Source organism: Erpetoichthys calabaricus, chromosome 5 (assembly GCF_900747795.2).
Source record: "Erpetoichthys calabaricus chromosome 5, fErpCal1.3, whole genome shotgun sequence".
Classification (NCBI taxonomy): domain Eukaryota; kingdom Metazoa; phylum Chordata; class Cladistia; order Polypteriformes; family Polypteridae; genus Erpetoichthys; species Erpetoichthys calabaricus.
In genome coordinates this window covers 150,621,718-150,645,802 of record NC_041398.2, presented here as the reverse complement: position 1 = coordinate 150,645,802, position 24,085 = coordinate 150,621,718, and positions in this window count along the sequence as shown.

Here is a 24,085-nt window from a genome sequence, read left to right as displayed (position 1 = left end):
TATGGTCAAATGGCCGGGAGGACAGAAAAAACAAAAAAAGCTCCAATTAGGCTGGAGAAAAAAAAAATCTGCAGGGGTTCCAAGGCCCCTTAATGAGGTAAATACAGGGTCAAAATGAAGCTGAATTATTCGATATTTAAAATTGAACATGTGAATATATTACCAACATTTATGAATTTATATAAACTTCATTTTGTCCTTCCAATGAATGCAGATAGAAATAAGGCATTAACTAAATTAGTAATGTAAGCTACTATTAAAATTACCAACAGTTGAAGTTAATCTCAGCTAATTTCTCTTTTTGCATGTCAAAGTTGCTTGCACAGTGCTTTTCCCCCAATTCAGCCAATAACTAACTAGTAAGTGAGAGAGCTGGTGTGTTAATGAAATTTACAAACATGTCCTAAATGCACCATCAATCAGAGCACCTAATATGTCAACTAACGTTAGCAGCCTTTAACAACATGTAGAGATCATTATGACAGTAATTAGTTATTCCTAACCATTTGTCAGCTATAGTAGGTACTGTAAAATCAGATAATATCTGTTAAACAACTGAGATCTAAACTCTTACACATAATACTGCTCCATTGTTACTACAGTTAACTGCTAAGTTAAGTGTAGTGGCAATTGATGTAATGTTAGCAACCTTACTGGAAGTTAGACAAATTTGAAACACATTTGCAAATGCAACACAAGCTGCTTCATTATGCTTTCATTTGTTTTGGTTTTTTTTTCCTCTGCTAGGGTTGTGGGAGGAGTTTTTTGACTCAAGTCAAGTAAAACAAGCAACAAAAACATGCAATCAAATCGGCTGTCCAGCAGAGCTCCTGAATCGTAGAAATTTGCAAATCCTACATGGGCCCCCCGACATTGATCATCTGATCACAAGCTCCAAGTACAGTGTGTGATTTGCATATAGGAAGCATCAGCTCTGGTAACAATAGCCTCAGATCCCTAAATCTAAAGCTAAACCAATGAAAACTGTTGTTTTTTCTTGTAATTTCATTTTTTGCTGTACATTGTATTCATTTAAGTAACAGCTTCGATAAGAACAGGCCACTTAGCCCATCAAAGCTTGTCAATCGTATTTGCCTAATTTCTGAGATTTTTTTGCAGCATTCTTTCTCAGTATTTAGTGGTAGAGTTTGCAACTACTGCTACTTTGGCCATTTTAACCTTAGTGCCTCCAACAGCTGAGTCTCCTTCAAGTGTTCTGAATTTGTTTGGCTATCTTGCCTGGTGAAATTGACCAAAATAAAAGTAAACCCCTGTTTAAATATAGCAACCCTGATTCTGTGTTATAGGTCAGAGCATTGCTGCACCCACCACATGACAAAACAGCTCAGGATCCTGGTTGTCAACCACCTTGGCAGACACACTGTCCAGTCCCATCCTCTGGAAATGACTCTCTATCGGCTGCAACCATGTGTTATGTGGGTGTACCCTTGGCCTGGTCCAGCCACTAGGGTCTTCAGCAAAGAGGATCCTGTGTGTCGGATCACCCTCAGGGAATCATGCCACGTGCCGTAACTGACACTCCCTCACAATGCAGGTAATGTGCCCTCATTTGGGACTCTGTGAGCAACCGCAGTACCCAAGGTTTCTCCCGAAGAGACGCAGTACTAAAGGAGTCCAGTCTTCATCTCAGGTCACTAGATAGCGTCCATGTCTCGCAACGATATAGTTAAACAGGAAGCACCAGGACTCTAAAGATTTGGACCTTCATCCTTTTGCATAGATATCGGAAGAACCACACACCCCTTTACACCCCTTTACAGCGACCTCATGACCCCCTGTTCTCTCTCAATCTTTCTACTGACTTCATTGGAAGACATGAATGTCACTGCCAGGGTAAGTAAACCTCCTGACAAGGTTGACACTCTGTCTGCACACAGACACATTGCTGATGGCTGTGCCTAAGAGTTCATTAAAGGCCTAGATCTTGGTTTTTATCCAGGACACTCACAAGCCCAGACACTCAGACTCCTTGCTCAGTCTCTCAAGAGCCCCGATACTCCATTGGTTCTGCGAAGATCACAGCATCGTCAGCAAAGTCAAGATCAGTGAATATTTCTCTGCCAACAGATGCCCCACAGCCGCTGGACCCCCACAACCTTTCCCAACACCTAGTCCATGCAAACATTGAATAGAGTAGGAGCAAGAACACACCCCTGACGAACCCCAGAATCAACTAGGAAAAATGCAGAGGTTTTGCCACCACTCTGCACAGCACTCACAGTACCAGTGTACAGGCTGGCCATGATATCCAGCAACCTTGAGGGAATCCTGCGAAGTCTCAGGATGTCCAACAAGGCAGCTTGATCAACTGAGTCGAAAGGTTTACGAAAATCGACAAAGGCTGCAAGGAAACTCTGCCGATATATGTGTTTGTGACCCGTTTTAAATAAATAATCCCTGAGAAGTTGTAAGCTCCAATCAGGTGTGGGTGTGGATGTACATAAGTGCGTTTCGCTCCATGGTTAATTGGGGAACTGGCTGACTAGCATGAGCGGATCAGTCAGCACCAAAATGATACCACAGAGGGAGCTACCCCTTGCACCTATACCCTATTAAGAAGCAGAAGATAAAGAAGCCTGCATGGGACAGAAGGGGAGAATAAGATTGGAATGGATAAATGGAAGAAAAAGAATGGAGGTTAAAGAAAGGAAGAAGAGAGAAAGGCAGGAGTGAGAGAGAGCTGGTTTTAGACAGGAGGAAGCAGGTGGATGGGAGTGGAGCCCCAGAGTGAAGCGTGTGTGGCCAGTGCTTAGGAGGAGGCTGAAGGGTCGCTTCTGCTGAGTGACCAGGTAGCAGGGGTGACCTTCACTCTCAGAAGTGTGCTCTCACTGGGAGGAGCGTTTGAGTTGGCAGTGGTGGGAGGACAGCACACTTTCACCGGGTGGAGCCACTCGGAAGCTGTGGGTACGGAAAGGAAGGCAGGTATAAAAGATTGTCTGTGCCTGCTGGTAGACTTCACTTTGGACTTCAAGGTACAAAAAGGGGGCAAGTTGGGGAGACATAAGTTTTTAAAAAGGCACCAAAGCTCTGAATTGGAAAGGACAGTTTCCTGCACTGTTTTTAACCTCATTTTAATAGATATTCTATTTGATTGGTTTTAACCTCCACAAACACTGCTTTTTATTGGATTATTTATTTATTGACAGCTTGATGCACTACACTTATTGAAGACTTATTTGGTTTTTGATGTTTTTTTTTTAATAAAAGCACTTGACACCTTTATGTACCTACCCCTTGCTTTGTGTGTGAGTGTTCTCATCTGCATGGCTCATCCGGTTACATTATCGATCATGTCGGGTTCAAGAGGCTCCCTAGAAGAATCAGGTAGTGTGGGGCTGACCCATACTGTCACAAATTCCCCCATTGCACTGAAAACAGCCTTCCAATGACATTCTGTGGGAGATTTATGAGACAGGGATAATGTACCTTTCGATTCTTCCTAGGCTTCTCCTATGATTTTTGTGATAAATGAGCATGACACTTGGTACATTTGGTAGGCGGCTTCCCTGTGCTAACCGAAACCGATGTACATACTTATTTCGGTGGTATGACGCCACTGTTGGCCATAATATTGAACTTTCCAACGGTCTTTGTTACTTATGGGCCCATCTTTAAGAAATTTGGTACGCGGGTTCCCAACGCTAACTGAATCCTACTTTCGTACATCTATACTAATAAAAGGCAAAGCCCTCACTGACTGACTGACTGACTGACTGACTGACTGACTGACTCACTCACTCACTCACTCACTCACTCACTCACTCACTCACTCACTCACTCACTCACTCACTCACTCACTCATCACTAATTCTCCAACTTCCCGTGTAGGTGGAAGGCTGAAATTTGGCAGGCTCATTCCTTACAGCTTACTTACAAAAGTTAGGCAGGTTTCATTTCGAAATTCAAAGCATAACGGTCATAACTGGAACCTCTTTTTTGTCCATATACTGTAATGGACGGGGGCAGAGTCGCGTATCGCATCATCACGCCTCCTACGTAATCACGTGAAACACCTTGCGGCCGATCTGGAAGAAGCGCCTTGATTTAAACGATTCCATGTCTTGGTGGGTTTAATACTGTGTAAGCATACATATTAACGCATGTGCAATTAAACGTGTGCATTTACGGGGTGATTTCTCAGGCTTAAAAGCTCGCCTTTTATTAAAAAAGTAAATGCAAACTGTTTTCATTCTGAAGGGCACAAACCACATTGGATTTTGTAATGATAGTTGATTAGTAAGGTCTATTAAGGGATACTTACAGAATGATTAGTAATGCCTGTGAATGCCGATGCAAGTAGGAGAATGGGTGTGAACTAAAGAACGAGTAGTAACATGTACAGTAAATGTCTCTAAAGTCTGTCTATTAAAAAGTTATTATATCTTTCAATCCTGTGTATTGATTAAACTACGAACCTAACAAGATCACTACATGGTGTCAGAAGTGGCAGATTGGAAGAGGAATGTGAAGAAGAGGTTCAGCTTTTCAACGAGTCTCGTGTCTGTGAGTAACCCGAAAACGTGGTCAGAAAGCGCTAAGACGTTCTAGCAAAAGAGAAAAAAAAAATATGGAAGGATTACAGCCCCCACCAAATCTCCAGTTAAAGGGAAATGTAGCTGAAAATTGGAAAAGATTTAAACAGAGATTCGAGTTGTATCTTGCTGCGATTGAAGCAGATAGGAAAAGTGAAAAAATGAAAGCGTCTATGCTTCTACATGTAATTGGCGAAGAGGTGCTAGAGGTGTATAACAATTTTCAGTTTGAAGAAGATGGAGACAATATGAAATTGAACAAAATAGTTGAAAAATTCTAAGCGTATTGCAACCCAAAGCGCAATGTGACGTTTGAGCGGCACAAGTTTTTTACATGTTTCCAGAAAAGCGGTGAAACAATAGACCAGTATGTGACGGAATTGCGTAATAGGAGCTGTTCTAAGAAGAAACCATCGAGACATCAAAGGACCAATAACCTCTAATCAGAACACTAACACCAGCGAAACAAATATTAACGAGAAAACAAGTATAAATCAGGAAAGAACATCTCAACTGCAAACACAATTAACCAGAATATCAAAACGTTAAGTAAAACCACCAGAACGACTCATTGAGACATGTTGAGGATTAAAGGAACATTTTCAATTAAGAAATGCTGAATTCCTTTAACAGTTGTGCTTTTTATACATAGTTTGAATGCTGGATGTATGCCTGAAATGTTCTTGATAGTTCAGTTGTTTGAAGTGATAAAGTTTATCAAAGTAGCATTTGAAATGTATAACATTACTAAGCTTATAAGTTCTGCCTTACTTCTCTTTAAGAAAGGAAGATGTAATGATACTTGATTTAAACGATTCCATGTCTTGGTGGGTTTGCGTAGCTTATTGTCAATATCTTTACACCTGTTTTTAAGACTTATTGACTGAAACGGGCTTTCACGAAAAAAAACTGTTTTAGTTTTTTTTTTTTTCTTTCTTCAGTAATATTTAATCTCCTTAAAGAAAAACAACATATGCATTTTACTTTTTTTGTATCTCTTTAGTAATATTTTAGTGTAAAAGGATAACCAGTATTTAAACCTTTTATGTTACTTTATAAAGTTATTTTACACAATGTTGAAAAATTAATAAGAAAGCTACATATTTTGGCAGCTGCTGCTTTAATTTTCAATGAAATGAAAAAAGCTCTCCAAGAGAAAACCTCAATGAAGAAGAAACAGTTTGCACTATCTAAAAAGGAGAAAACCCTCATTTATAAAGGTTTGCTGCAGATGACTTAACTGAAAATAAATGAATAGTTCCTATGTGTATAATACATATTTATCTATTTGACTTATGCCTTTATTCCAGCAACTTGCAACATCTGAGGTACAATTTGTTACATTACTTTTGTTTTTTGCAGCACAGGCAGGTGAAGTGACTTCCTCAGGGTCACACAGTGGTGTCAGTACCAGGATTTGAACTGACAAGCTCCGGGTTTTGCTGAAATATTACTGAAGAAAGAAAAAAAACGAAAACGGGCAAATGGGGCTATGCATACAAATGTCCATCCATCCATTATCCAACCCGCTATATCCTAAATACAGGAGCCAATCCCTGCCAACACAGGGCACAAGGCAGGAAACAAACCCCGGGCAAGGTGCCAGCCCACCGCAGGGCGCACACACCAGGGACAATTTAGAATCGCCAATGCACCTAATCTGCATGTCTTTGGACTGTGGGAGGAAACCGGAGTACCCGGAGGAAACCCAGACAGACACGGGGAGAACATTCAAACTCCACGCAGGGAAGCGAACCCGGGTCTCCTAACTGGCACCTTTCACTGCGCCACCATGCCGCCCGCATACAAACTTAAAAGGTTTAAATAAAACAGAAATATATACCTTTATTTTTACTTCCTTAACTTGTGGAGGGTGTATCCTGTAGCAAAGCCCTAAGTGTTGTCATGAAAGCCCCTTTCAGTCAGTAAGCCTTAAAAACAGGTGTAAAGCTAAACTTACAGTACCACTATTCAATTACACTTGCCTAACGCCTCTCCTAAGGGGAGATACTGTGGGATCTAGGCATCAGTCAAAGCACCAATCACAGGCCCGATTAGAAAGCGGGAAGCTGTGATTTGTCGTTTCCCTCCCATGTAACAATCACAGCCCGTGTTACAACGCACTATGTATGTATGTGTATATGTATATATGTATATGTGTGTGTTTATGTATGTGTGTATATGTATGTGTATATATATCTATACTAATAAAAGGCAAAACCCTCACTGACTCACTCACTCACTGACTGACTGACTCACTCACTCATCACTAATTCTCCAACTTCCCGTGTAGGTGGAAGGCTGAAATTTGGCAGGCTCATTCCTTACAGCTTACTTACAAAAGTTAGGCAGGTTTCATTTCGAAATTCTACGCGTAATGGTCATAACTGGAACCTCTTTTTTTGTCCATATACTGTAATGGACTGCACCTCGATGGCGTGGGAGGCGGACTTGCGTATCGCGTCATCACGCCTCCCACGTAATCACGTGAACTGACTGTGAACGCAGTACGTACAAAACAAGGAAGAGCCCCAAAGAGCGCTGAAGAAAACATTCATTACACAATTGAGAAGGCAGCGAAACAATAAGAAGCGAGCGAGTGACGCATACAAGCATATTCATAAGTGCAGCTACTGCAGAAAGAAAGCACGGTGTAAACCGTAAGTTTAAATTAAGTTTATAGAAACGCTGCCGTTTGCAATACCATATTCGCGACATACAAGTTTAATGAGAAGACACGAGGTATAAACGACACTTTGGATCACTTTGTAACGGAGTTAAAATTGCTGTACCAAGAAACTTTTAAGTGTCGGGTCTTAGCTAACATTAAATAAAGCCGTGCACAAGAGCCCCAAAGAGCGCTGAAGAAAACATTCATTACACAATTGAGAAGGCACCGAAACAATAAGAAGCGAGCGAGTGACGCATACAAGCATATTCATAAGTGCAGCTACTGCAGAAACAAAGCACGGTGTAAACCATAAGTTTAAATTAAGTTTATAGAAACGCTCCCGCTGCTTCACAAAAAAACAGCAGAGCGCCTTATATGAGCAGGCAGTCAGCTAAAGAAGGGAATCAATAAATAACTATAATCGTAATAAACGAACAAAAAATATCGGAGAATCTGGCGGACTACATAAAGGAAATGGGTACCAGAACAGAACAGTGAGTCTCAAATAGCTACACAAAATCTATGAAAATTTTTAATAAATGAACAATAAAAGAATACAGAACCGCTAAGCAAGGAGAAAGGACGGCCTTATATGGCGTTCGTTAATAAAACAGCGGAGAGGCTGTGTAAAGGTAGCTTCACAAAAAAACAGATCCTTAACAAATTGTTATTGGTATATTTGCCCTCAATTTAAAAAGGTTTTCTTTTCTTCTTAATAAAAATTTAAAAGCACTACTTCGCCGGTGCGAAGCGCGGGGATTTGAGCCACTGACGCATACAGACATATTCATGAGTGCAGGTACTTCGGAAACAAAGCACCGTGTAAACCTAAAGTTTAAATTAAGTTCATAGACCTACAAAACGTTGCCATTGATTTGAGGCAAGATTGCTTTTCTCCTGTACAACTATACATTGCATTCTCAACAGTAAGCTTGCACGGCTTGGTCATATTACAACCGGAGTGCTGAACTGACAATGTGGTATACAAACAGAACTATAACAATCGTAAAAAAAGAAAAAAAAAACAGCAGAGAACCCGTGGATTAAATGAAAAGGCTGCTTCCTTGGCAAAGCAAGGAAAAAGGAAGACCTTATATGGCGTTCGTTTATAAAACAGCAGAAAAGCTGTATAAAGGCTGCTTCACAAAAAAACAGCAGAGCGCCTTATATGAGCAGGCAGTCAGCTAAAGAAGGGAATCAATAAATAACTATAATCGTAATAAACGAACAAAAAATAGCGGAGAATCCGCGGACTACATAAAGGAAATGGGTACCTGAACAGAACAGTGAGTCTCAAATAGCTACACAATAACTATAACAATCGTAATAAACGAACAATAAAAGAATACAGAACCGCTAAGCTAGGAGAAAGGACGGCCTTATATGGCGTTCGTTTATAAAACAGCGGAGAGGCTGTGTAAAGGCAGCTTCACAAAAAAACGGATCCTTAACAAATTGTTATTGGTATATTTTCCCTCAATTTAAAAAGGTTTTCTTTTCTTCTTAATAAAAATTTAAAAGCAGTACTTTGCCGCTGTGAAGCGTGGGGATTTGGATGTATATATATATATATATATATATATATATATATATATATATATATATATATATATATATATATATATGTAGACACTGTATGTGTATATCTATACTAATAAAAGGCAAAGCCCTCACTGACTCACTGACTGACTGACTGACTGACTGACTGACTGATTCACTCATCACTAATTCTCCAACTTCCCGTGTAGGTAGAAGGCTGAAATTTGGCAGGCACATTCCTTACAGCTTACTTACAAAAGTTAGGCAGGTTTCATTTCGAAATTCTACGCGTAATGGTCAAAACTGGAATCTGTTTTTTTGTCCATATACTCTAATGGAGGAGGCGGAGTCACGTATCACGTCATCACGTATTACGCCTCCTACGTGATCACGTGAAGTGAAAACAAGGAAGAGATTTACAGCATGAGTCAAATGCGGGAACGAAGGTAAATGACGTAAATTGTTGAGTGTCTTTTAATACTGTGTAAGCATACATATTAACAGATGTGCAATTAAACGTGTGCATTTACAAGGTGATTTCTCAGGCTTAAAAGCTCGCCTTTTATCAAACGCGGGAACAAAGGTAAATGACGTTGTTGAGTGTCTTTTAATACTGTGTAACCATACATATTAACACATGTGCAATTAAACGTGTGCATTTACAGGGTGATTTCTCAGGCTTAAAAGCTCGCCTTTTATTAAAAAGGTAAATGCTGTTTTCATTCTGAAGGGCACAAACCACATTAGATTTCATGCTCAAGAGTAAGCTCAGCACACAGCTTGGTCATATTACAACCGGAAGGGTGAACTGACAATATGGTATACAAAGAGATCCTTAAGAAATAATTATTGATTCATTTTCCCTCAGTTTAAAAAGGTTTACTTTTCTTCTTAATAAAAATTTTAAAGCGGTACTTCGCCGCTGCAAAGCGCGGGTATTTTGATATATATCAAAATATATCGCGTCATCACGCCTCCCATGTAAGCACGTGAACTGACCCGCTGCCGTTTGCAATTCCATATTCGCGAGATACAAGTTTAATGACAAGACACGAGGTATAAACGACAGTTTGGATCACTTTGGGACAGAGTTAAAATTGCTGTGGCCAGAAACTTTTAACTGCCGGATCTTAGCTAACATTAAATAAACCCGTGGACATCGCAACATCACACAAGACAGCGGCTCACGTGAAGTGACTGAACGCAGCAGGAGTGATCAATTCAATGAATCAAACCTATTCAAAAAACACATTTCACAATTGATAAGGTACGAAAACAATAGATAGATAGATAGATACTTTATTAATCACAATGGGAAATTCACAATATTAAACCGATTGTGGATTTCCGTACAGCCACTGAAACTTTGTGACGGCACGAGACTTCAGGTGACGTGTCTGCAAAAGAACCTCATTCAGGCAACTATTTTTACTGGCGGTGGCTCAGGGGAGAGAGTTTTTATTCCTCGCATCCCCGTTATACCCTCTGATCTCCAATTTCAATTCAAACGCCTCCAATTTACACTAAGGCTCTGCTTAGCAATGACAATTAATAAGTCTCCGTTGTTGAGTGTCTTTTAATACTGTGTAAGCATAGATATTAACACATGTGCAATTAAACGTGTGCATTTACGGGGTGATTTCTCAGGCTTAAAAGCTCGCCTTTTATTAAAAAGCTAAATGCAAACTGTTTTCATTCTGAAGGGCACAAACCACGTTAGATTTCATGCTCAAGAGTAAGCTCAGCACACATCTTGGTCATATTAGAACCGGAAGGGCGAACTGACAACATGGTATACAAAGAGATCCTTAAGAAATAATTATTGATTCATTTTCCCTCAGTTTAAAAAGGTTTACTTTTCTTCTTAATAAAAATTTTAAAGCAGTACTTCGCCGCTGCCAAGCACGGGTATTTTGATATATATCAAAATATATCGCGTCATCACGCCTCCAAAGTAAGCACGTGAACTGACCCGCTGCCGTTTGCAATGCCATATTCGCGAGATACAAGTTTAATGAGAAGACACCAGGTATAAACGACAGTTTGGATCACTTTGTGACAGAGTTAAAATTGCTGTAGCGAGAAACTTTTAACTGCCGGGTCTTATCTAACATTAAATAAACCCCTGGACATCGCAACATCACACAAGAGATCGGCTCACGTGAAGACACTGAACGCAGCAGGAGTGATCACTTCCATGAATCAAACCTGTTCAAAAAAACACATTACACAATTGATAAGGTACGACAACAATATGAAACCGATTGTGGATTTCCGTACAGCCACTGAAACTTTGTGACGGCACGAGACTTCAGGTCACGTGTCTCCAAAAGAACCTCATTCAGGCAACTATTTTTACTGGCGGTGGCTCAGGGGAGAGAGTTTTTATTCCTTGCATCCCCGTTATACCCTCTGATCTCCCATTTCAATTCAAACACCTCCAATTTCCACTAAGACTCTGCTTAGCAATGACAATTAATAAGTCTCAGGGACAGACCCCACAAAAGGTTGGCATTGATTTGAGGCAGGACTGCTTTTCACATGGCCAACTGTACGTTGCATGCTCAACAGTAAGCTCAGCACACAGCTTCGTCATATTACAACCAGAGGGGAGAACTGACAACGTACTATACAAATAGATCCATAACAAATAATTATTGATTCATTTTCCCTCAGTTTTAAAAAGGTTTACTTTTCTTCTTAATAAAAATTTTAAAGCAGTACTTCGCCACTGCGAAGCGCGGGTATTTTGATATATATCAAATATATCGCGTCATCACGCCTCCCATGTAAGCACGTGAACTGACCTGCTGCCGTTTGCAATGCCATATTCGCGAGATACAAGTTTAATGAGAAGACACGAGGTTTAAACGACAGTTTGGATCACTTTGTGACTGAGTTAAAATTGCTGTAGCGAGAAACTTTTAACTGCCGGATCTTAGCTAACATTAAATAAACCCGTGGACATCGCAACATCACACAAGACAGCGGCTCACGTGAAGTGACTGAACGCACCAGGAGTGATCACTTCCATGAATCAAACCTATTCAAAAACACATTACCTAACTGCTAACGTGCGAAAACAATATGAAACCGATTGTGGATTTGCGTGCAGCCACTGAAACTTTGTGATGGCACGAGACTTCTGGTCACGTGTCTGCAAAAGAACCTCATTCAGGCAACTATTTTTACTGGCGGTGGCTCAGGGGAGAGAGTTTTTATTCCTCGCATCCCCGTTATACCCTCTGATCTCCCATTTCAATTCAAACGCCTCCAATTTCCACTAAGGCTCTGCTTCGCAATGACAATTAATAAGTCTCAGGGACAGACCCTACAAAAGGTTGACATTCATTTGATATATATATATATATATATATATATATTTGCAGTTGGAGATCCAAATATGCAAACCGTATCACAGACCTTCTCTTCCATATATATATATATATATATATATATACATATATATGTCAATGTATGTATGTATATATGTATGTCTAGATATATGTAGATATGTATATATATGTGTATATATGTGTAGATATGTATATATATATATATATATATGTAGATATGTATATATATATGTGTATATATATATGTAGATATGTAAATATATATATATGTGTGTGTATGTATGTATGTGTGTATATATATATATATGTATGTGTATGTATGTATATGTATATATGTATATGTGTGTATATGTATGTGTATATATATATATATATATATATATATTTGTGAATTTCCCATCGGGATTAATAAAGTATCTATCTATCTATCTATCTATCTATCTATCTATCTATCTATCTATCTATCTATCTATCTATCTATCTATATGTATATGTGTGTATATGTATGTGTATATATATGTGTGATATGTGTGTATATATATATATATATATTTGTATATATATGTAGATGTGTATATGTATATATATATATATATATGTGTATATGTACATATATGTATATATATGTTTATGTGTGTGTGTGTATATTATATATATATATATATATATGACAACAACACTCATAACAGTGACAACACAATTACATATATATATATATATGTACATATGTATATATATATATCTGTCAATGTATTTTTGTATGTATGTCTAGATATATATGTAGATATGTATATATATGTGTATATATATGTAGATGTGTATATATATATGTAGATATGTGTATATATGTAGATATGTAAATATATATGTATATATATGTGTCTGTGTGTGTATATATATATATATATATATATATATATATATATATATATATATATATATATATATATATATATATATATATATATATATATATATATATATATATATATATATATATATATATATAGGGCGGCACGGTGGCGCAGTGGGTAGCGCTGCTGCCTCGCAGTTGGGAGACCTGGGGACCCGGGTTCGCTTCCCGGGTCCTCCCTGCGTGGAGTTTGCATGTTCTCCCCGTGTCTGCGTGGGTTTCCTCCGGGCGCTCCGGTTTCCTCCCACAGTCCAAAGACATGCAGGTTAGGTGGATTGGCGATTCTAAATTGGCCCTAGTGTGTGCTTGGTGTGTGGGGTGTGTTTGTGTGTGTCCTGCGGTGGGTTGGCACCCTGCCCAGGATTGGTTCCTGCCTTGTGCCCTGTGTTGGCTGGGATTGGCTCCAGCAGACCCCCCGTGACCCTGTGTTCGGATTCAGCGGGTTGGAAAATGGATGGATGGATGGATATATATATATATATAATGTCTGTGTGTGTGTGTGTATCTATGTATGTATGTGTGTGTATCTATCTATGTATGTGTATATGTATATATGTATATGTATCTATGTATGTGTATATGTACATATGTGTGTATGTATGTGTGTATATATATATGTTGATATATATATATGTGGATGTGCATATGTATATATATATGTACATATGTCTATATGTAGATATGTATATATGTATATATATGTTTATGTGTGTGTGTATAGCAACACAAATAACAATGACAACACAATTACATTGACAATCATGTTACATTATTTTTAAAATGTTTCCTTTTCTTTTTCATAACCTCTTTAACACACTACTTCTCCGCTGCGAAGCGCGGGTATTTTGCTAGTATATATATATTTGTGAATGTATGAATGTATATATGTATGTCTATATATATATATGTAGATATGTGTATATATGTGTATATATACAGTATATATATATATATATATATATATATATATATATATATATATATATATATATGTAGCTATGTATATATATATGTGTATATATATGTAGATATGTATATATATATATGTAGATATGTAAATATGTATATGTATATATATGTGTCTGTATGTGTGTATATATATATATATGTGTATGTATGTATGTATGTGTGTATATAAATATATATGTATGTGTATGTATGTATGTGTATATGTATATATGTATATGTATGTGTATATATATGCTGGTATGTGTATATATATATGTTTATATATGTGGATGTGTATATATGTATATATGTATATGTGTATATATGTTTACATAACTTCTTTAACACACTACTTCTCTGCTGCGAAGCGCGGGTATTTTGCTAGTATGTATGTATATGTGGATGTGTATATGTATATGTACTCACTGACTCACTCATCACTAATTCTCCAACTTCCCATCTAGGTAGAAGGCTGAAATTTGGCTGGCTCATTCCTTACAGCTTACTTACAAAAGTTAAGCAGGTTTCATTTCGAAATTCTACGCGTAACGGTCATAACGGTCGACAGCGTCCGCCATGTTAAACTTTCTTATTTATGGCCCCATCTTCACGAAATTTGGTAGGCGGCTTCCCTGCGCTAACCGAAACCAATGTACATACTTATTTCGGTGGCATGACGCCACTGTTGGCCGAAATTCTAAGCGTAACGGTCATAACGGTCGACAACATCCGCCATGTTAAAGTTTCTTATTTATGGCCCCATCTTCACGAAATTTGGTAGGCGGCTTCCCTGCGCTAACCTAAACCGATGTACGTATTTATTTCGGTGGTATGACGCCACTGTCGGCCGCCATATTGAACTGTCTAACGGTCTTTGTTACTTATGGGCCCATCTTCAAGAAATTTGGTACACGGGTTCCCAACGCTAACTGAATCCTACTTACGTGCATATATACGTCCATAGCCTGTAGCTCGGTCGCCGTGTGAGGCAGTGTTGGGTCCCCCATCCCCACGCCTCCCACGTAGTTGGCTGCCTGCCTATATAAGGCCATCCGTCGCTCCGGTCTCTTCATTCCCTTCCTTGCTTTGCCACTGTGTTCACGTCTCCATGCTGATAACTTCAGCCTTTTTATTTAATCCACGGTTTCTCTGCTGTTTTTTTGTTCGTTTATTACGATTGTAGTTATTGTGTAGGTATTTTAGACTTAGTTTACATTGTTCATGTACCCATTTCCTTTATCGTTCCAACCGTACCCCCATTAACATGTCTATCGAGGTGATCACCATTGATCAAAGAACTGTCACTTACAGAGTGGTTTCCATGCCCGGAGATGGCGCCTGCCTTTTCCATTCTCTGTGTTACATATTGCACGGCCATATCAGGCTCACTCTTGATATCCGGAAGAACATTGTGTCTTATGTATTGAATGACTGGGACAGGTTCAAGGTGTGGACTGATGACAGTACAGGAGATAATTATACTACACAGGAGCTCTATAAGAGTGAAATGCTTAAGCCCTTTACCTATGGTTCTGCATGTGAGTTGATGGCTGCCGCTGAATTGTTCGGTTGTCGCTTTCAAGTGTACCGAAATGGCCAAATATTTTACACTTTTGGACAACCACCAATGCCTCTTACAAAGCCTTCTTCAAAATGTTTACCCCAATCTACGAAATCTCCACGAAAACGATGTGTAATGGTTGAGGGAGAGAGCTATCCTGACACCAAGAAATAACATGACTACAACTATAAACCACATTTTACTTCAAGAACTACCTTCACAACCAAAACATATCAGTCTGTGGATTCAGTTGTAGAAGTGGAAGACGCAGTGCACTATCCGGTAGAATTTTTCCACACTCTGAATCCTCCAGGCACACCTGAGCATAATCTAATTTTGAAAGTTGGGGCACCAATAATGTTACTGAGAAACTTACAGCCACCGAAACTTTGTAATGGCACGAGACTTCAGGTCACGTGTCTGCAAAAGAACCTAATTGAGGCAACTATTTTTACTGGCAGTGGCTCAGGGGAGACAGTTTTTATTCCTTGCATCCCTGTTATACCCTCTGATCTCCCATTTCAATTCAAACACTACCAATTTACAGTAAGGCTCTGCTTCGCAATGACAATTAATAAGTCTCAGGGACAGACCCTACAAAAGGTTGGCATTGATTTGAGGCAAGATTGCATTTCACATGGCCAACTGTACGTTGCATGCTGAAGAGTAAGCTCAGCGCACAGCTTGGTCATATTACAACCGTAGGGCCGAACTGACAACGTGGTATACAAACAGATCCTTAACAAATAATTATTGGTATATTTTCCCTCAGTTCAGAAAGGTTTACTTTTCTTCTTAATAAAAATTTTAAGGCAGTACTTCGCTGCTGCAAAGCGTGGGTATTTTGCTAGTAAAGTATAAGGGGCATGCTGATGCTTTATATGTTTATTCAATAACATAAGTAAAAGAAATGTATAAGTTGTTCTCTTAAGTGCCCTTTATCTAATATTAGATTTTGATTTTAAACCTGAAAACTTTCTGTGTTTAAAATTTGCAATACTGGAATAAATCAGGAAGGAGTAAATGCTATTTCATGGCATTCTTCCTGCATATTGCCCCCACCGGCTGATTTTAATGTTAGGAGATTTACACAAAAGAATAAAATTATGCCCAATAGATAAAGGCAGTCCAGTTGAATTAAACTTGCATATGGTTCTATCAAACGTGAAACAATGCAGAAACTAATGGTGATTTTGTGGCTATCTAAATTTTTAATAATTGTCAGAAGACAAGTTATTTAAAGATATAATAGAGCACTTAAGAAAACTGGTCAATAATGGACAAAATATTTTGTATGTCCTGTGGATTTTGTTTCATTCGTAACAAAGACAACATAAATGTAATTTAATAGGCACAGGCAGAGGTGCAGTAATGGACAGTAATGTACAGTTTTGGGTTTGTTGCTGATTGCACAGGTCCTAACATAGTACACAATGTTAGAGTTCATGCCAGGAAATAAGATTTTTAGTTCTAGCAATACAGAGATTACTGCAATAAAAGAAAAACTAAATTATCATCACAAACTACTGTCTGTATACAAATAATATACCCTGTGGAATGTTTTTTTTCTGTAAATAGGCTACTAGCTTCAGCATCAATAATTCCCTGAACAAGGTCCTCAAATATTGGTGCAGTAAGAATGTTATTTTTCTTTTCTCGGTTCTTGCATTATGAATAATTTGCTGTTTAGGATTACTGTTTCCAAGTGTAATTGATGTCAGAAATATTAAAGCAGTTACAACTGATTCAGGATCAAAGTCAACCTGGTAAGGTCATGCAGAAAGGAGAGTACATAAAGTTATTTATTCTTCTGCCTGAGATGGTAAAAAATAACAAAATTGAAATGACTGAAAATGAATTTCCAACAATGGTGCCTGGGATTCAATAATTTTGATGTTGTAACTGCTGGAGTGATCTGATGGTAGCCTTTCTTACGCAGAATGATGGCAAGCAGGTGAAATACACAAAAATCTGTATATTTATTCTATAATTTAAACACAAAAATAAGTGTGTATCACAGGGATAAAATATATACAGTATAATCACAAATACTAACAAATTTTACTGCTCTTCTGAACCTCTCTTTTTAGTTTTTAACACTAGAATCCCTGAAGCCTATGAAAAAAGTTGTAATGCCAGGCCACCTTAAATTCCTTTGCACCTCTTCATCAGCGTCTTTGTTTTGCAAATGTGTCAATCAGCACAAGCAGCAACCATGACCCTAATTGGCTACTGATTGCTGCAGCTGTGCCACATCCCCGTTTTAAAAGGGAAGCACGAGTGCAGAAAGAAAAAGGAAAAAACAAGGAGAGAGAAAAATAATAATAATGCAAACTGAGCTGAGAGAGCAACATTGAGGTGGATAGAGAATGAGCCAGCCAGCCAGTATAAGAAAAGGCAGCACAGTCATTGGTCCTGTGATGGAGCGAAAGATCTGGGCTCTAGGGACAGATTGTCACCACTGATTGTTCAGAGGATTGGGTGCGATCAAGGTGGTGTCCTCTCCAGGGATCCAAGGTACCCCAGTGAGAGTGAGAAGGAAGACAAGAGGACAACCGACCCCGAGTGGTCTGGCCGACGCAGCTTGAGGCAGCCAAGACGGGTCGGGTGGGAGAACACCACAGCTGTTGAAATCTCTGCCAGCTGAGCAAGCAGTGAGTGAGCTGGGGAGACTAAGATGGAGTTGTACTAGGCTTGTCCAGGAGGGAAAGCAACATTGACCCAATGACTGTGAAGTTTTTCTTTTTATTCTCATGTTAAGTCCTGTTTTTAATCTCGCAGATTCTCACTCTTCTATTGGATTATTTATTTATTGAATTTTGGAGCACTGCACCATTTTGAACACTTTTGAACTGGTTTTAATAATAATAATAATAATGCATTTTATTTATAGGGGCACTTTACATTAGAAGTAAATCTCAAAGTGCAACATAAAAAGTTTAAACAAAGGCAAGGCAAGATAAAAACAGAGATAAAACAACAATCATTATAGCATTCTTGTTAATAAGCTTTCCTAAATAGAAAAGTCTTTAGCTGTTCTTTAAAACAGCCTACAATCTACTGTGTTCTTAGGCTCGCTGGTAGGGCATTCCAGAGCCACGGAGCAGCGGCTGGAAAGGCTCGGTCTCCCATTGTATGAAGTTTGGTCACAGGGGGGCGAAGGCGGTAGGTATTTGTAAAACAGAAGTTTCTTGTAGTGGATTGTAATAAAAGGAGTTCTTTAACACTAGAAATACCAGAGCCTACGAAAAAACTCGTATATCCGACCCACCTTAAATCGCTTCTTAAATCCGTTCACACCTCTCCGCCAGCATCCTTTGTCCTCTAAATGTGCTGATAAAAGACAAGCTGCCAGCAGCCGGCTATTCCATCCCCCCACCTACTTAGAATGTGAGTGCACTTTTCCCAGCTCTTGCCTTCATTGATTATGTGGGAGTGAAGTGGAGTTTTACAGTGGAAATAATTGATCGTCATTCTAAAGTAATCTGTGTAAACACATTGTTAAAACAGAAACTTTGTCATATTTTAGTAATAAATGTTACAAAATGTAGTAGGCATAAACTATAGAATGTGTAAAGCCCGAGTTCCAAAGATCAAATAAACACTTTCACAAAAGCTTCAAAGGCCATACAACAGCTTCTGTGGCGTAGTGTGTTAAGATTTGCTTCTTAGAGCAAAACAGCTTTGCCGCCTCTCTGACCTGAGTTTGAATCCCCGCTAGGGATAAAATTTTGCTTTTTTTTTTTTTTCTTTTTAACCTGAAACGGACATAAAATTTATAAATTGGTATGCACTGTCAGTTAATGAGATCGTTATATTTTCATTTGGGATGCTCCTTTTAAAATATTTTTTTAACAATTGAGACTGCAATTAACAGGAACAACTGTCCTTATAACTGTTATTTTTAAGATCCATAACACACAGACAGACGAGCACTGCGTAATAGGGAGACAGACAGGCAGGGATATATAAATAAACAGGGAAGGCACATGTACTGAAAGAAAAAAAAGATCAACGTGCGTTGTTCCTGTAGCACTGAATGAGCTCACGTGCTCTAACATCACCCCTCCCCCCATCTGACTCTCTAAGTAACAACAACGCACGTTGATCTTTTTTTTCTTTCAGTACATGTGCCTTCCCTGTTTATTTATATATCCCTGCCTGTCTGTCTCCCTATTACGCAGTGCTCGTCTGTCTGTGTGTTATGGATCTTAAAAATAACAGTTATAAGGACAGTTGTTCCTGTTAATTGCAGTCTCAATTGTTAAAAAAATATTTTAAAAGGAGCATCCCACATGAAAATATAACGATCTCATTAACTGACAGTGCATACCAATTTATAAATTTTATGTCCGTTTCAGGTTAAAAAGAAAAAAAAAAAAAAAGCAACATTTTATCCCTAGCAGGGATTCGAACTCAGGTCTGAGACGCAGCAGAGCTGTTTTGCTGTAAGAGGCAAATCTTAACACGCTACACCACAGAAACTGTTGTATTGTCCTTGGAGCTTTTGTAAAAGTGTTTATTTGATCTTTGGAACTCGGGCTTTACACATTCTATAGTTTATGCCTACTACATTTTGTAACATTTATTACTAAAATATGACAAAGTTTCTGTTTTAACAATGTGTTTACACAGATTACTTTAGAATGACGATCTATTATTTCCACTGTAAAACTCCACTTCACTCCCACATAATCAATGAAGGCAAGAGCTGGGAAAAGTGCGCTCACGTTCTAAGTCGGTGGGGGGATGGAATAGCCGGCTGCTGGCAGCTTGTCTTTTATCAGCACATTTAGAGGACAAAGGATGCTGGCGGAGAGGTGTGAACGGATTTAAGAAGCGATTTAAGGTGGGCCGGATATACGAGTTTTTTCGTAGGCTCTGGTAATTCTAGTGTTAAGATATTGTGGAGCATTTCCATAGGTACACTGGTGAGTAAACAAACAGAGTTTGTATTCGATACGGAGATGGATAGGGAGCCAATGAAGTGATCGAAGGATTTGTGAAATGTGTTCATATTTCCGCACGCTCATCAGGATTCTTGCAGCACTATTTTGAATTTGTTGTAGCTTTTGAAGGCTCTTGTTGGGTATCCCGATGAGGAGTGCATTACAAGAGTCCAGTCTGGATGAGACAAAGACATGAACCAGCTTTTCAGCATCACAGAGGGAGAGGTAGGGAAGGAGTTGGCTATGTTTCGGAGATGAAGGAATGCAATTTTACAAAGGTGATGGATATGTATATCAAATGACAGATGGGAGTCTAACTTGACACCCAGATTTGTAACAGAAGGGTAGAGGGTAATGGTACGGTCAGAAAAGGAAATACAATTAACAGAGGAATGAAGTTGATGGGGGGTGCCAATTAAAAGAGTTTCAGTTTTGGTGCTGTTCAGCTTGAGGAAGTTCTTGGACATCCAGGCCTCAATCTCATCCAAGCAAGAGGAAAAAGTTGATGGAGGTGTAAGAGAAGTCGAGTCCAGTCTCACATAGAGCTGCGTATCATCGGCATAGCAATGGAATGAAACTCCATGCTTGCAGATGATGTGACCCAGGGGTAGTATATAGATACTGTATTAAAGAGGGTCGGCCCAAGGACTGATCCTTGTGGGACCCCACAGGTGACAGTTTGGGTATGAGATTTAGCATCCCCCAAGGCCACATACTCAGTCCTGTCTGTAAGGCACCTTTACACCATCCCCTTACTTTGTGTATGTTTGTCCTCATCTAGCCCGGCTCATCGCAATCATGACTACTAGCAGTCTTGGGTTAAAGAAGCCTCCAAAATGGAAGAGGGAGTGTGGATCTGACCCATACTGTCACACCCAGGCTCTCTTCCTCCAACAAGTAGAGTGTTCATATCAGATCACCTCACTACACAATCTACCATTTGCAGAAAGACAACTTAAAACCTCACCCCATAGTTTACTTTTCGAGCAACAACAAGAATTTCCTCTAAAATCAGGGATACTCCCTAAATGTCCTGGGACTTTCTTCCCAGTAATGCCCCTGGTAACCACAGATATGCTTGAATCCCTAACTTTCAACTCATATGTTAAAGGTAAAGCACTCTTATAAAGTACCATGCAAAATTAATACACAAGTGACCTACAGTATATGTTCTCAGCTGAACTCCTTTCTGTCCCCTAATGTTTGAAATGTTTGTGCAGTGCCACTCCTTATTCAGGAAAAGATCCCATTCGTCCCACGGGAGAAAGACTTTCCGAGACTAAGGTCATAAAGCTTATGAAACCGTTTCTGGACAAAGGCAGAACCATAACAACAGTTGTGTAAAGTGACATGTGTGTGTCAGATTCACTGGCAGGCTGATTCCCAACCAGTTGCTGCATCCAAACGGTGCCATTTTTTGCCTTTACATCTGGTGCAGCAGTGTTGTTCTTATGTGTGACTGGATGTTTCTTGCTGGGAGGGCTTCTGTTCTCTTTCTCCAATGTAGAACCCTCATCCTCATCTGAGTTCACCTCTGTTATAGTACGTCTTTATTTGAAACTAGCAGTGTCAGATCGGGGGAGCGTGAACAAGACTAAGAGAATAAAACTGAATAAAAAAAAATAAATTTACACCGGCTGTTACAGATTCAAATCAGTCAGTCATTTTCCAACCTGCTATATCCAAACTCAGGGTCACAGGGGTCTGCTGGAGCCAATCCCATCCAACACAGGGCACAAGGCAGGAACAAACCCAGGCAGGGCGCCAGCCCACCACAGGGCACACGCAGACACACACTCACACACCAAACACACCTAACCTGCATGTCTTTGGACTGGGAGGAAACCGGAGCACCCTGAGGAAACCCACGCAGACAAGGGGAGAACATGCAAACTCCACGCAGGGAGGATCCGGGAAGCAAACCCAGGTATCCTTACTACGAGGCAGCAGCACTACCACTGCGCCACCGTGCTGCCCAGATGCAAATCAAATGTATGTTTTTATTATATAACAGTAATAAGAATAGCAGCTCACTACTCAAATTGGTAAATGTTGGAGGACACAGGAATAAAACACATAACCTCTTGATTATGAGACAGCACTTGTTACTGCTGCACCAACCAAGCAGGCATAGCTACTTTGTACCCTAAGCCAACTTCTTTTCCTATTGTTGTATTCTTGAATAAAAACACACTTATTTTGTTATACTTGTACCTTTTGTGAAAGTGTTTATTTGATATTAGGACTTCAGTCTTCACATATTATACACTTCATGTATACATTTTGTCAAGTATTACTAAAACATGAAAACGTTTCTGTTTTAGTTATGCGTTCAACAATTCCTGCCTTGCATTTTCTGTCATCCTACATTTACATAGATCATTGTAGACACGGGACACACATGAAATGTATGTATTCTAAATAACAATATATTATTTACCCTATACAACTCCAGGCACCTCACACCCAGATAAACACACTTCAGCTCTGAGAATCTTCTGTGTAACTTGAGTTGTGTCGGTAGGGTGATGAAATAGCAGGCTGCTTGCTGCTTGTGCTGATTAATATATTTGCAAAACAAAAGACGCTAATGGAGAGGTGCAAAGGAATTTAAGGTGGCTCAGGATTCTGAGTTTTTTCTTAATCTTCAGGGATTCTAGTTTTAATACATGGGCAAAATGAATTTTTCTTTATATCCAGAAAACAGAAACCAAATGGATTATTGAGAGGGCTATGTAAAACTGTTTGTTCAAATTTCATTTATAGATTCCTTCATGGCTTGTTTATAAATGTGATAAGAGATGGAAACATCAGTTGGGTTCTGCTGCACCACATTAGAATGTTATTGAACAATTTGTAATTGGCATATTCAAGAGGTAGATTTTACACTTAATGAACAAACTTATTAACATGATATTTCAGTAAACATACTTAAACAGCTCTAAACAGTGTCTGACATAACCCTTTGAAGCAGCTGATGCGTTGTTTTTGTATTCTATCGTATGTTGAGGAGGTGAGGCTGGAGGTGGAAACAGGTAGGTTCACTAGGTTATGGTCTTCCTGGAAGAGAACTGAAGTAGAAAACAGTTAATTGGCAGGATTAATGTTCAAAGAATTCTGCTATAGACCCTTAAATTCAGCTTCCTTAAGAGATGCATTATACACATACAGTACATTTTAACAACCTTATATACTAAAGCAATACAACAAACCATGAGCTGAGGGGTTCACCATTAACAGCCAGTAATCGAACTTTCTTCATTCTTGAGAACCTCCAAATCAATTTAAGAGACCAATTCATCACTGATATAAAATTCTGCAGCACTTGATCAAAGGCATCAGTGAAAACAAGTTTATTAATCATCCCATTGGAGCGAATAGTGTAAATGCAACAACATTTTAGTGAGGTCCTCAATCAACCTTATTCATTAAGTAGAAGTGTTTCTCTGCAATGTAAGGCATTTAGTTGCAGGTTTCCAAAGTTGCAGGTTGAACTATATATCTGGTTAGGTACTGGCTTGCAGGACTGTGGTATCATGGTGATATTTAATTCCACAAAGCCCCTCAGAAATTACAGTTACATTTTCAAGGCTAA